General features: G+C 41.3%; 1 pseudogene; it reads right to left on the minus strand.

Annotated features, from left to right (window-relative positions):
• Positions 1–2926: 2926 nt before the first annotated feature.
• On the minus strand, positions 2927–5533 carry LOC147367663 (spermatogenesis-associated protein 31E1-like; annotated as a pseudogene).
• Between the last annotated feature and the right edge of the window lie 9381 nt (positions 5534–14914).

Consider the following 14914-nt stretch of genomic DNA (forward strand, 5'->3'; position numbering starts at 1 on the left):
GTAGAAAAGCTCTTGTGTACATATATATAAATAATATGTATAATATATGTATTTTAGAAAACTTATTAATTTTTGCCTAACTAAAAAATTTACAACATTTTGATTCCACTTGTTTGACTTAGTGTAAATAGAATGCTAGTTTTCTAATTTAAAAAATAGATATATAATAAGCAGCAAAGGTTTACTATATAGCACAGGGAATTATAGTCAATATCTTATAACAACCTATAATGGAAAACAATTTTAAAAATAATATATATGTATATGTATAACTGAATCACACACAAAAAATAATTCTACTTTTTGAAATTTAGTAATGTTTATCCTTTGTCCAGTTTTTCTAATCATCCTATGAACATCTAATAGCAACATGTGAGATACAAAATTTTAAGTATGTCTGTATAGGATATAAGATTAATATAAATTAATATAAATAGAAATCTATTATATTTAAATTATTAATGACATCATTCAAGATGCTTCTATTCTTATTTTTATGCACTTAATAAAATATTCTCAGAGAAATGTGAGTATGCCTCACTATGATTATATTTATTTTTCTTTTCCCTTATATTTCTTCTAATTTTTGCCTTATGTATCTTTGTGTCTTTGTTGTTAGGTGCCAGATGATTTATGATGTCTATCTTCTTTGTGAGTTGTACCTTTTATCATTAAAAATATTCATCTTTGTTTCATCTAGAAATACACAAATAAATTTATGCAGTAAAAAAATCAGAACTTAGAGATTTGGAAAATTATCAGCCTATCCATATTTCAAAGCGAGCAAGCTTGTTCTGAAGAAAACTCTAAGGGTGTAGCTGAGCAACCATTTGAAGAAGAGATCATGGATGTGGCTCATTAATTTAATCAGTCTTCTCAACAGAGGCCAAGAATAGAGAGGGATAAACCAGCAGAGACTTTCCTGTCACTTTGAACTAAAGGGGGCAGAGAAAGCCCCTGTGAAATGAAAATATCTCCTGCCATATTAATCAACAAGAATTGTCGCAGCCATCAGTAATTTCTAGCCTCCAAACGTGAATGAGAGCTCCCAGAACTGGGATCCAGTGATGCTGCCATCTCCACCCCCCGCCCCATGGTGATTGCTGAGGAGCTGGGGGAACGCAAGAAGCAGGGTGAGCAAGGAAAGAGGATTGGCCCCAGATAGCTGAGCTGTGGTGGTGATCAAAACCACCCCCAAGAAAAGGCAAAATGGCAACATGGCTGTCTGAGGAGGCCTTACAATAGCTGAGAAAAGAGAACCGAAAGGCAAGGGAGAAGAGGAAAGATATCCCCATCTGAATGCAGAGTTCCAAAGAATAGAAAGGAGCGATAAGAACAATGCAAAGAAATAGAGGAAAACAATAGAATGGGAAAGACTAGCTATCTCTTCAAGAAAATTAGAGATACCAAGGGAATATTTCATGCAAAGATGGGCACAATAAAGAATAGAAATGGTGTGGACCTAACAGAAGCAGAAGATATTAAGAAGAGGTGGCAAGAATACACAGAAGAACTGTACAAAAAAGATCTTCATGACCTAGATAACCACAATGGTGCAGTCACTCACCTAGAGCCAGACATCCCGGAATACAAAGTCAAGCATAGGAAGCATCACTATGAACAAAGCTAGTGCAGGTGATGCAATTCCAGCTGTGTGATAGCAACTCAGCTTGCACATTCAAGGACTTCTCAGGATTGGCACCTGCCTGCCAATCCAGGAGACATCATGCTGTACATTAGCTCCTCAGACCTTAGTCCTTCGTTTTGGTTCTCATTTTATAATGGAAAATTTGTATCCATTTGCCAGCCTATTCTCATTTCCCCACAACTAGCTGCAGACAACAATTTCAACCCTCTGTTCTGTGATTCCTTTTTTTTTCTTTTAGATTCCACACATAAGTGATACTGTCAGGCTTATTTCGCTTAGCATAGTGTTCTCCAGGTTCATTCAATGTTCTTGAAAATGTCAGGGTTTACTTTGATTAAGGCTGAATAATATCTCATTGTTTATGCTATGTATGTGCACGTGTGTGTATCACCTTTATCCATTTATCCACTGTAAACAGACCCACACTGATCTCCCATAGGATTCCCACTAACCCCACACAGGGACGGAATGACCAGGCTCAAGGTCCCTGCTCTGTGCCCCCCTCGCCTGAGCTCTGGAGGTCACTCTGTAATCTAAGTCCCAGATTCTCCCCTCAGACCCTGGCTGAGCCCCTACTGCTGGGCCCACCCTGGAGGATGGGGCCCAGAGGCAGGACGTGGCTCCAGGGAGAAAACACAGCACAAGCAGGCCTGTGCCGCTGCCCTTCCCTCCCAGGTCCTGGTCCTACGTGTTGGGGTTCTGACATGCTGATAATAGTTGACACTTGCTGTGACACCAGCATAGACCTTGGGCCTGTTGAGTCCCACATGTTTCCTAGGAGCTTCCTTGGATCACAGACCATGAGTCTGTCCCAAACTCCCAGTCCTGTGAAAGCTTCCCTGCTCAGAGGCTCCGCTGTCTCTGGGAGCCTGGTCCTCTGTGGAGAGCTCTAGGTGTTCTCCCTCTGTCTGGGCTCTGGGAGCTGGAGTAAGGGGAGACTCTGGGGGGGGGCCACCATGAGCCGTGGGCCCCTAACTTCTTTCCTCTGGGCTGCAGATGGTGGTGGGACGCCAGGGGCTCCTTAGTCACTGCACCATCTATTGGGCACCTCTGCCACCTGCCTCCTTCCTCTACCTCCCACACTAGGGGCACATTTGGAAGGCAAAGCAGGCACCTGGGAAGAGTGGCCCCTGATCCCCTCACTACCCCCCAGCAGGGCACAGACAGAGGCCACCACCTTTCATGGGGAAAACAAAAAACAAAAAACAAAAAAAAAACTTATTTCAGGAAACAAAATAATACGTGGTTGGAAGAAACCATTAGCACATAGAGGATGTGCTAACATGAGAGAAAAACTTTTGTCTTGGCAGAATATGAATTTTTTTTTCTGGAGAAGAGTTTTCCTACCAGGAATGCTGTGAAAAGCGTGTTCTGATTGACCAGAAGAGGTGTATTTCTGAAGAAGATAGCGCCTTGGACAGTGGAGAGAAACAACCTGGGACACGTCACTGTTGATCCATGCTGGCAGGCTCTGCCTGGAGGGGGACCTGGCTCCCTGGGTGGGACGGTCCACTTGCTGTCCCTGGGACTGGTCTACTTACTCGTTTTTGGACAGATGTGGCCCATGGGGGTAACTTAGTTATTGAAGGCTGAGTTTCTCCTCACTCTCCTTTACTCTGGGTAGGAGAGAAACCTAGTGTAGCCGTAATGTGAACCTAATGGGGCCCAGAGTTCTGCTTTGCACCAATTTAACTCCAAGGCATGAAGTCGATGGTGAAGCTCCATCTTTTCTTTGAATCTGTCCAACAGCTGTCATGAGAGTCTGATCCTCAACAGCCCTGCTGTCGGTAATCAATCTGCTTTTGACTGGTTCCTGGCCCTGGGCGGCGGATGCTGCAAGCTTGCCTTTTTGCAGGGGCTGTTCTTATCCTTTGCATTTACTTGAGAAAATCCATTGCAGAACCTGCTTAATCTGTGTTCTGAAGTGGCTTTCTGAAGGACCCTGTCTCTTCTTCAGGTTTAACTGTTTAATTTGCTTCTCTGGGACTCTGCTGATATCTTTTGCTGGCCCAGGTTACTCATCCCTTAGGCCTCGTAGGCCCTCTATTCTGCCAACCCTTTTTATGCTGTCCTAGTTTGGACCTCCTGTAAGTCTCTCTTCTATCAGTGGGGACAAACTTATTGCTCAGATTCTTATATTGGGTTTGCTGTCTCAGGATCTCCTGCCGCCCCCGGGTGCTCCCTCCACTGGAGTTAATGTTATAGAACGTCTGGTAATTGGACACATCTCCACTGGGCAAGTCCTGGGAATAGGAAAGAGATTCCTGAGAAGCCAAGATGTTTGCAGCAAAGAACATATCTGAGTGACAGTCCTTGAGAAGCATGTCAGTGGCACAGTCTTGAAGGAGCACACCAGTTTCACAGTGTGCCCTTGAAACTCAGGCTTATGAAACTGTTCATTGGTGTGTAGATCTTCCTGATTCTAACTTTGTGTTTGAGGAGGGATTTTTATTGGACCTTGGAGATTGTGAACTCTTCATATCAACATTAATGACTTGGGATTTAATAAGTACTCTAGGTTCAAAATTACCTTACCATGCAGGGCCTCCTCCACAGATTCTTTGGTCCTGGCAGATTGGGGGCATTCGTTGAGGTCCATGACTGTCATGCTAGAGCAAGATGCTGGGGAGGCCTGCCCCCCAGCTTCCCTCTGTGGCTCATTCCTGGCTGTTTTGGGACTTTGACTAGAATTCAGGTTGCATTTGTCCACTCCCACCACAGGCTCACTGTGCCAATTCTGCCAACAAAATTGTCTGTGGGAGCCTGAGAGATGCCTTGACTTCCTGTCCAGTCAGAGGAACCTCTGAGGGCTTTGTGGATGTCCCCATGTGGGGGTCCTTCCAGCGCTCCCTTGGTTTCCTCACTTGCCTGTGAGCAAGCAGGGAGGGGACTCTCCAGAGAGAGACCTGTCTTTGTTGTTATCACTTTCTCTCCCAGATGGCGCTGAGGATGTTTTCCCAAGCCCTAGGTTAACTGGGTTTTTGAGTGGTCCCCAGAGTCACAGGTGGCCTTCAAGGTAGATCCTGGAAGGAGTATGGGGTGAGCCCTTGTTAACTTAGAGCAAAGTATGAACTTGAGGACCTTAAGAAGTAGGTCCCACCTGCACCTCACCCGAAACTGAAAGCTTATGGTGAATCGTGCTGGTATTCCTGGTCTCTAAAGGTGAAAATTTCAAAACTAAAATTTCACAAAAATTTCAGTTTTGACTGAAATACAGTCTCAGTCACTCAGCGCTTTGTGTAACAAAGTTTTATTAGAGTGAAAAGTTTAGAGAAAGCCTCTAACAAAAGGGGGAAGGAGAGTTCCCACCGTCACTAGTTTTTAAGCAGGTTGTCATATATGAGAAGCATATAATGCCCTGCTTAAAAAAAACAACTCTGGTGTTGGTTAAGACTCTTGAGAGTCCTTTGGACTGCAAGGACATCCAACCAGTCCATCCTAAAGGAAATCAGTCCTGAATATGCAATGGAAGGACTGATGCTGAAGCTGAAACTCCAATACTTTGGCCACCAGATGCAAAGAACTGACTCACTGGAAAAGATCCTGATGCTGGGAAAGATTGAAAGTGGGAAAAGAAGGGGACGACAGACGATGAGATGGTGGGATGGCATCACTGACTTGATGGACATGAGTTTGAGTAAGCTCCAGGAGTTGGTTATGGACAGGGAAGCCTGGTGTGCTGCAGTCTATGGGGTCACAGAGTCGGACACAACTGAGCGACTGAACTGAACTATATACTTCTCAACTGGCTGCTGAAAACAGATAAAAAGAATATCTGGAGGTTGTAAGAGTTCCACCAGACCCTTTCCCAAGTCACACATCCTGAGATAACTTCAGTACAAGATTAGCCAGAAGGAAGGAGTTCGGGGAGTTCCGGAGCACCATGTTTCTGGGCGAGATATATTGTTGTTGAGAAACAGACTCCCAGGCAAGATTTGTTACAATTATAATCATTAAGATAGAGTCTAAGAAAAGCATACCCATGAGTAAGATATATTATGCTTTGTAACAGTTAGTTCTGGACCTAAAGAAGGCCAGGTCTCAAGCGAGATATATTGTTGCAATACCAGTACAGGGCTTAAAAGAAACATGTCCTACCTGACTAAGGCAAAAGAATGGATAAAGGAATGTTTGCTGCCTCCTCCTTTAAGGGCCTTGGGCTACCTGCTTATGCTTTAACTCTCTCATTCTCCCCTTTTTCTTTTAGGAGAATATTGTTGCTGATGGGAAAGGGGTGAAGAAATCTGTCTTTAACTGCTCTGTGTTGGAGAGGGGCGCTGGCCCTAAGTTGCTGAAGCAACATATTCTTCTTACCCTTTTATTTAGTGTTTCTGATCCAGGGGCCCCAAGTAGTAGCTAGAGGAGGCAGTAGAAATTGTAGAAGCACGAACAATCATTTGCAACTTAAATGCCTCAAGCTGCTTAGATACAAAATTCATTAGACAATTAAAGATACAGGGTGCAAATAGTAAGAATAACTACTGAAGTAGTTTCCCACCAGGTTAGGCCCACAGACTACACATTCCCAATAGTCTGTGAATTTTGGGAAACTATAATTCCAAAATCAAGATTGGATCTATGACCAGAGTGGAACATCAGGGGAGTCCATCTTGAAGAGTGACCAGAATCTCTACATCACTGTCAGTTTGTCTGGGAATCCATTGTATCCTTTAGGAAGAACAAACTAGACAAGTAGATTTAAAAGGCAGAAACCAAAAATCAGTAAAAGAATTATTATAATCAGCAGTCCAAGCAAGAATAAGAATCAGGTTACATTTGGCGGGAAATCTGATCCTGGTCTAGACAGAGTCAAACCTTAGATGGCCCTGTCTGTAAGAATGGAGCCATTTGGTTTGGTCGTATACATTTTGAATGTAGGTATAGCAAACCCTGTTCTCAGAAGCAGGTGAAAGAGTGACAACTTGCACTTTAACAGACAAAATAAATCTCATCTTTTTTTTTAGGAGAATGCGTCTCAAACCCAGTGTAGACAGGTGCTTTATGTAAACTTATAGCCAGGCAGCCAGCTGTCCAGGTTTGTACAAGTAGGCTTTAGCCTCTTACTGTGGTATTAACATATAAGCCATTGTAGTTGTCACTGTTAACAATTTTAGTCTTTTTCTAGGTATGAGAAGATGTAAGAATTTGGGCTCAAGAAAATTTTTACCTGACAATATTGAACTATCTGTTTGATAGAGAGGCCTGTTTTGTCCATTTTGCCAAGAGCACAGAGTGACTGCTTAATTTCTGATTTCTACTCAGAACTCCTTTCAGGGGATGTTAAAGTTCAGCAGCTATAATGTCCATGATTTAATATTTGTAGAGGAAGCTGGCAAGTGCCAGTTTCCAGTCAGCAGGGCCCCATTATGGCCATGAGTTTGACCATTGTTTGGGGCATTTCATGATCTGAGCCACAGTCAGCTCCTGGTCTTGTTTTTGCTGACTGTATAGAGCTTCTCCATCTTTGGCTGCAATCTGATTTCGGTGTTGACCATCTGGTGATGTCCGTGTGTAGAGTCTTCTCTTGTGTTGTTGGAAGAGAGTGTTTGTTATGACCAGTGTGTTCTCTTGGCAAAACTCTATTACCCTTTGCCCTGCTTCATTTCGTACTCCAAGGCCAAATTTGCTTGTTACTCCAGGTGTTTCTTGACTTTCTACTTTTGCATTCCAGTCCCCTATAATGAAAAGGACATCTTTTTGGGGTGTTAGTTCTAAAACTCATTGGAAAAGACCCTGATGCTGGGAGGGATTTGGGGACAGGAGGAGAAGGGGATGACAGAGGATGAGATGGCTGGATGGCATCACCGACTCTATGGACATGGGTTTGAGTGAACTCTGGGAGTTGGTGATGGACAGGGAGGCCTGGCGTGCTGTGACTCATGGGGTCGCAAAGAGTCAGACACGACTGAGCGACTGAACTGAACTGGGGCATTTCATCACCATCTTGTCCCATGGTGCTGGGAAGGCTCATTCCCAGGTCTATCAAGGATTTCACAGATTGGCCACTCTCTGTGCTGTTATTGGACTAGGCCCTGTGAATAGCAAAAGTCTCTGGACCACACCTGTCTTACTAGCCTCTTGGTCCAGGAAAATATTTCCTCTTGTTGCTTCTTCTAATATAGAGAGTCACATTGCTACAATTATGGATTTCATATGGAACTGTATACCATCATTATATCAGTGGCTCAGTCACACAATTGATAATTTAAGGGACAAGAATTTTTGAAACAGGTAATGTAGAAAACAATATACTGAGCACTAATAGTAAAATCATAAGTAAGAACTTAAGAACTTCCATTAGATATAGCCCTGTGATATTTCTAAGTCATCTGACTTAGTTTGTTACATGACTATAGCCTGCTGTTAATCTCCTGGTTGTAGATCTTGAAGGATCTGATCTTTATTCAAAGATTGGTTTAGAGATAAGATAGGCTTTAAAGATAAGCTTTAGAAACAAACTCAGAGAAACAAACTGTGTTCCCCAGTGGCTCAGAGGATAAAGCACCTGCCTGCCATGTGGGAGACTTGGGTTCGATCCCTGGGTTGGGAAGATCCCCTGGAGAAGGAAATGGCAACCCACTCCAGTATTCTTGCCTGGAGAATCCCATGGACAGAGGAGCCGGCGGGCTACAGTCCAGAGGGTCGCAAAGAGTCGGACACGACTGAGCGAGTTCACTTTAGAAACAAACTCAGAGTGTCCTTTTCAATAACTTAATTAAACCTCTTGGCAATTTAACATAGCCACAAGGAACTATCTCATAAATGAGTCTTAGTAAATACAGATATTAATTAACAAAACTAGAACTTAGTGTTCATTGAAACATAATATTTTTCTATAATTATCCCCATTTTTATTAAATATAGTGAAAACTAATTTCCTTTCTAAAGTAAGTTTGGTCCATTGACTATAGATGCCATAGGACTGACATCAGTTTTTATGGAGGTGTATTTTTCTTTTAGAGGTCCCCTGTATACTTTGGGAGAAGGCAATGGCACCCCACTCCAGTACTCTTGCCTGGAAAATCCCATGGGCGGAGGAACCTGGTAGGCTGCAGTCCATGGAGTTGGACACGACTGAGTGGCTTCACTTTCACTTTTCACTTTCATGCATTGGAGAAGGAAATGGCAACCCACTCCAGTGTTCTTGCCTGGAGAATCCCAGGGGCGGGAGAGCCTGGTGGGCTGCCCTCTATGGGGTCACATAGAGTTGGACACGACTGAAGCGACTTAGCAGCAGCAGCAGCAGCAGTATACTTTGAGATTTCTGTATATGTTGGGAGACAGTCTTTTTATTTACTTGATAAATCTGTTCAGAACCCAGTGTCTCCAATTTCTGGAAGGACAAGACAGAGAGAAAAAAGTTATAATTTTACCCACAGGTGTAAATTACTAAGTTGCTTTAAACCATCAGTAACTTGAGGAGAAGAGCCTCTTTATATCTGAAAACAAAGATTAAAAGCCAGCAGTACGTCAGACAAAAAGTCATGAAAACTGTAATGCTTGTATGGTTTGTCCAGTAAAGTGGGTGCCTTGATCACTGCAGATTGTAGAAAACATAGTTGAACCATATTCTCTCCACTGGAGACGCTAATCCTGCAGCCAGGAAAAGGCTTATCCTATCAAATAAAAGTGAGGTTTGTCAGGGAGCCAGGAAAAGCCAAGCAGCCATATTGGATTTCCCGTAGCCCCAGCTGTTTGGTTTACAGCCATTGTTTATCCATTTTAAATCCCCTGATGAAGGGTTAATTTTGTAGAAGCAGAATGAGCTTTGTCTATGTGTGACATAGCCTTCATAGAGCTTTGTGAAATAATACTCATTCATTTTATCAAAGTAACAAAAGATTTAAAAAACAAATACGAATCACTTAAAGGCAAAGAAATCTACATGGTCTGTTATCAAAAGCCATATTCCAAGAAAACTTTGTTCTTTTCATCAGGGAGAGAAAACAAAATTCCAGTTTGGTACTAGCTTACATTCACTGTGAAACAATAGTTATCTACTTAATCAAAGTAACAATAAAAGATTTCAAAGGCAGTTTAATGTCTTAAGAAACTTTTACCATGTACACAAAACTTTTTTACACTTTTCATATTCATTACTTTATTGTACAGGAATATTCACAGCAACTTTATTCATAATAACCCAAACTGGAAACAACCCCACTGTCTATTGACAGAAGAATGGACAAAGAAATTGTGGTATATTCATACAGTTGAATCCTACAGCTATATAAAAGAAGGGACGATTCATATACATAATAGCACACACTGTACGATTCCATTTATAGGAAGTTCAAGAACAGACAAAAGCAAGTTAAGAGATCAGAATAGTGGTTGTGTTGTGCCATGGCAGGGAGTCAGGGGAGGGAGGGTTCAGGGCATAGGAAAACATGGAATTTTCTGAGGTGAAGGACTACAGACTGATAGAAAATTGCACAATATAAGAGTTGTGAGCTAAGTTTCATTTAGGGTCTTATTGAAGACTATAACCCGAGTGAGAGCCTTTCAGTAGCTCTGAGAAACTGCTCTGAAGAGATAGCTGGGGAAATTAATTTATATATGATTTTTGGCTGGGGAATACATGCAGTCAAGTATATTATATATCTTGGTAACAGATTACTGTTAGTCATCAAAAACGGATGTATCAAGCTAATGATTTTGGTGCTTTTCAATGCATGGAAAGTTGTAAGAAACTTCATTCACTAAAATTCTTCCTGAGACACATCTAACCACATAAGACCCTGCTTGTCCAAAGCACAGAGCATCCTGCTATCATTTTAATTTCTTCTGTCTGAAGCACAGAGTGCTTCATCCTGTTATCATCTTAATTTCCTCTGAAGTAGAATGCACTGTCAGTCAACAACTGCAGCAAGTTAATCTTTGCAGAAGTGGGTGAAATGCAATGCTGTCTGTCTTTCTTCTTTTACAAGTCTTTTCTTTATATTGATCTAGACATTGGCTGCACAAGTATATCTGTCAAAATTCAATAAGCTTTACACTTAAATCTGTTCATTTTTTCATATATAAAGTATATATTACCAAAATACTGTTAGGATAAAGAGTTGGAAAAAAGGCGACAATACACATTTGTGTGATTTCTTTTTTTTTTTTCAATTATTATTTTTTTAAATCATAAAAAGAAATTTTTTTGGCCACAAGGCATGTGGGATCTTAGTGCCCTGACCAGGGATAGAACTTGTGCCCCTGCATTGGAAGCATGGAGTCTTAACCACTGGACTGTCAGGAAGTCCCATTTGTGTGATTTCTGAAGGTGAGTGCAAGACATGTTGATGATCTCTAAAAGTTGATGGCATTCATTCTTTTTTTTAAGTTAATTTTCTTTTGAAACTTTCTGATGTCCTTTTACTGTGTTCTATCACTAGCAACCATTTTACCAGATTAGTTCCATTTCCAGAACCAAAATAGGAGGAAAGGAGAAAAAAATGTACAGGATGTACTATGATAAAGATAGAAATAGACATAGTTACTTAACAAAAAGCCTGTAATAGTATTAAGTGAGTTGTGGGTAGTGACAAATACAGGAAAAGAAGTATCTCTCTGGAGGGAAGGAAGGATGTCTTGGAGGAAGCCTTTGGAGGAGAGCGTGAGCTGAGAGCACTAATTAGCAGTACATGGCCTCAGCGAAGTCATTTGAGCCCTCTGAGGATGGTTCCGTACTATACATTTCCTTAATTGGAGAAGGAAATGGCAACCCACTCCAGTACTCTTGCCTGGAGAATCCCATGGAGGGAGGAGCCTGGTAGGCTACAGTCCATGGGCTCGCAGAGAGTCGGACACGACTGAGCGACTTCACTTCACTTTATATGCTAAATGATAGGACTGAACTGAGCTCAGAGCATCATGCTATAATACTAAAGTACAGTATAATGACTAATATCCCAAGTCATTCAAAAAAAGCTAATTTCTATTCTCTGTATTTAGTTTCATAAGGCAGAGAGGTATGTAAAACATGATTTGTAATAAGAAACTATTTGACATATTGAATGCCTCCTCTGTGCCAACTAATAGGCACATACACTAGGCAATATACTTTCATTGTCTTATTTAACTTTCACTTTAATTGATTAATTACTTTTTAACTTGTATTGGATCAAGAAAAAATGTTTTTAAATAACATATATATATATATATATATTTCATCATCATGGTAATGTAGCATTATTGCAGACAACAGAGAAAAAAATAGAAAAATCATAAAGAAAAAATAACCCTGTCATTCTTAGGAGCTATTACCATTTTGGCAACGTATATGTTGACTCTTTTATACACACACATTTGTTTTAGTTTATTATCTTTGGTTTTATAAAACTGAGATCAAATTCAGTACATTCCTTTGTATCCTGTTTCCATTTTTCAAAAATATGATTTTTCAATAACCAATAGCATTCCATTTTGTAAATACAATAGATTAGATAATCTCTTATTTTTGGCCATAAGAAGGGTTTTGACACTAATAATGTAAATTTTAGTTATATGAAAAATCCCAGGGGCAATGTCTCTATCAGGGTGCCCAGGGGAAACAGATGACACACTTGGAGACGGTAATTAGAGGAGTGTTTAACACAAGATCTGTTTACAAAAGAGTGGGCAGAGATTAAAGAAGCCAAAAGTAATAATGGAGTATGTGACCACATTGCTGATGGTACCTATGGGCCTGAAGGCCTGAAGTGGTGACAGGAGGAAGGAGGGGAAATTATGGGAACCTGGAAATCAAGAAAGCTGGCAGAAACTCCTGCTTGACAGAAGCTTAGTAAGTACTTGGTTGAGGGAGCAGCTAGTCTTCAGGGACCCGAAAGGAGGAAGCAGGGGGATACAAGCCCCGATACCCCACCTGATTCTGAGCTCCTGCCTATGCACCCCACTCAGACTGTTCTCCCCAATCAGAAGCCATGGGGCCAAGGAGACTTTGGTGTGTTCTGCACAGGTTGGCTCGCTTGGGTATAATGCATAGCAAAGAAAAGTGAAGAGTACATCCAGAAGAGCAAATGGAATTCCAAGCACATACACTTTCTTGCTTGCCAGAATTTATCTCTGTGATGACCTGCGCTGGGAATCTGAGAAATTTTCTCTTGAGAAGTGATGCTGAATCTGAAATCTAAAGGATGTGCAGTTGTTTAGAATGTGATCAGTTCAAAGAAGACATTCTAATGGTCAAAGTGAAAAGATGCTCAACACCACTAAGCATCGGGGAAATCAAAATCAAAATCACAGTGAGATATCACCTCACACAGGTTAAATGGCTATAATAAAAAAGACAAGAGATAACAACGGTTGGTGTGAATGTGGAAGCATGTTGACTATAGTTAATAATATGGTATTATATACTTGAAAATAATGAGACAGTACATCACAAGCATTCTTACCTGAAAAAAAAGAGTTGTGTGAGGTGATAAATGTATTAATTATCTTCACCTTGGTAATTATTCTAATCATTTGATAAATAGATCAAATCTCATTTTACCCTTTAAGTATATACAACTATATTGTCAATTTTTCCTCAGTAATATTGGGAAAAATGTGACTAATAAGTAATGTTGTAAGTAAGGAAAAGAACATTCTAAGCAGAGAGAATAGCATGTGCAAAGTCCCCTGAGGTGAGAGCACATTCAAAGAACTGAAAGAAGGCAGTGGGTGAAATAGACAAAGGAGAGAATAGAATCAAAGGGAGTGCAGATTTTGGCAGGGCATTGTAAGTCCTCCAAGGATTTTGGTTTTTATCCTTAAAGCAAAGGTAAGCCATTGATAGGTATTAGGCATCCAATGACAGATTAGATTTTGTTTCTCAAGAAAATTACTCTGGGGAGAATGGATTAACAGGAAGGGAAAAATGCAATGGATGTGGTTATACCAGAGATTCAGATGAATGCTTAAACTAAGGTCGTGGACAGACATGGTGACACAAAGAAAAGTTTGAGAAATTTTAGGGACGTGAAACTGACAGGACTTACTGATATACATGGGATATAGCAGTTTGGAGGTGATGGCAGTGTCAAGGAGTGTACTAGATCACTTGCTTGTAAGATGAAATTAGGAGAAAAGCTTTTTGGAACTGGGAAGTTACAAAATAATTAATAATAATTAACCAAAAAGTGAAAAAGGAGGAGAAGGGCTGACTGTTTTTTCGTGAATTAAAGACTGTAGACTCCAGAAATAAAAGAAGATGCTTTAGAAGCTGAACACTGAGAGCAGAAACCATTTCTAAAATTTAGCATTTGTTGAACAATTATTAGAGGAAGGTGGAAGGCAGGGAAAGGAAAATCTGAGAGGGAGGGCAGAGGAATGACATGAGACAGACCTTGAGGAAAGAAGAACTTATGCAAAAATAACACAGTTTGTTCCAGATTCAAGAAATGACTCAACTTTGGAGAAAATAGGAATGCAATAAAATAGTTATCACAAAAATACAAATAAGCAAGCAAACAAAATTATATTCATTATTTATTTCGTTTCCTCCTAGTAAATAGCACAGCCTCCTGTTTCCACCTCTTTATTTCTTTTATTCCACTCTCTGCCCCTCTCTTTCTTGAAACATCGTGAGCTCCCTGAGGGAGGGCCCACACTTCTCAAGTATTTTGAACACTGGTTCTGTCATTATCTAGCTCCTTTGGACCACAGTGAGGATTAACCAACATGAGGGTTAATCGTCTGCCTTCTACAGACCCATCCTTAGCTATTTACTCCTCTTTTGAGTGCCCCCTTTCCTCATCTGTATCATGCTGCAGTGTTCTAACCCCGCTACAGTGTAAACTTCTAGAAAGCAGAATTGACAGGACCCTGACGTAAGGGCGGATGGGATAAGTACAAGTGACTGGGAGAAGAGAAGAACATGGAATGACAAGCCTAGAGACAAGCGGGATCTATTTCCCAGGTAGGTGCAGATCTGAACCCTTGACCTGGGCCTGCTTTTCCTCCTGCAGTACAGCAATTCTGTGTTGGGGGTTGTGGGGTGAGGCTCAAGGAATCCAGCTCCCGCACGTTCTCAAGTATCTATTCAAGCTGGGGAGCCCTGTGGGCACATTCTTCGTGCTAAGTAGATAGCCGCACTCAGTAGCCACTAACACATATTTCTGGAATAAACAGATGGGTGGATGAAATACTTGTGCAATAGAAACTTCTTGTGGCAACTCCCGAGCGAGTAGAATCCTTATAATCCCCGCCATTCATTCCGCAAGTCCTGGGCTCGCGTGTCTCCGCCAGTCACATGGAGGCCCCGCCCACCTCTGGGCGCGGCCCCGCTCGGCGCGC

Source organism: Bos grunniens, chromosome 8 (genome assembly GCF_055505025.1).
Source record: "Bos grunniens cultivar Pamir isolate PY7600 chromosome 8, Bosgru_T2T1.0, whole genome shotgun sequence".
Classification (NCBI taxonomy): Eukaryota; Metazoa; Chordata; class Mammalia; order Artiodactyla; family Bovidae; genus Bos; species Bos grunniens.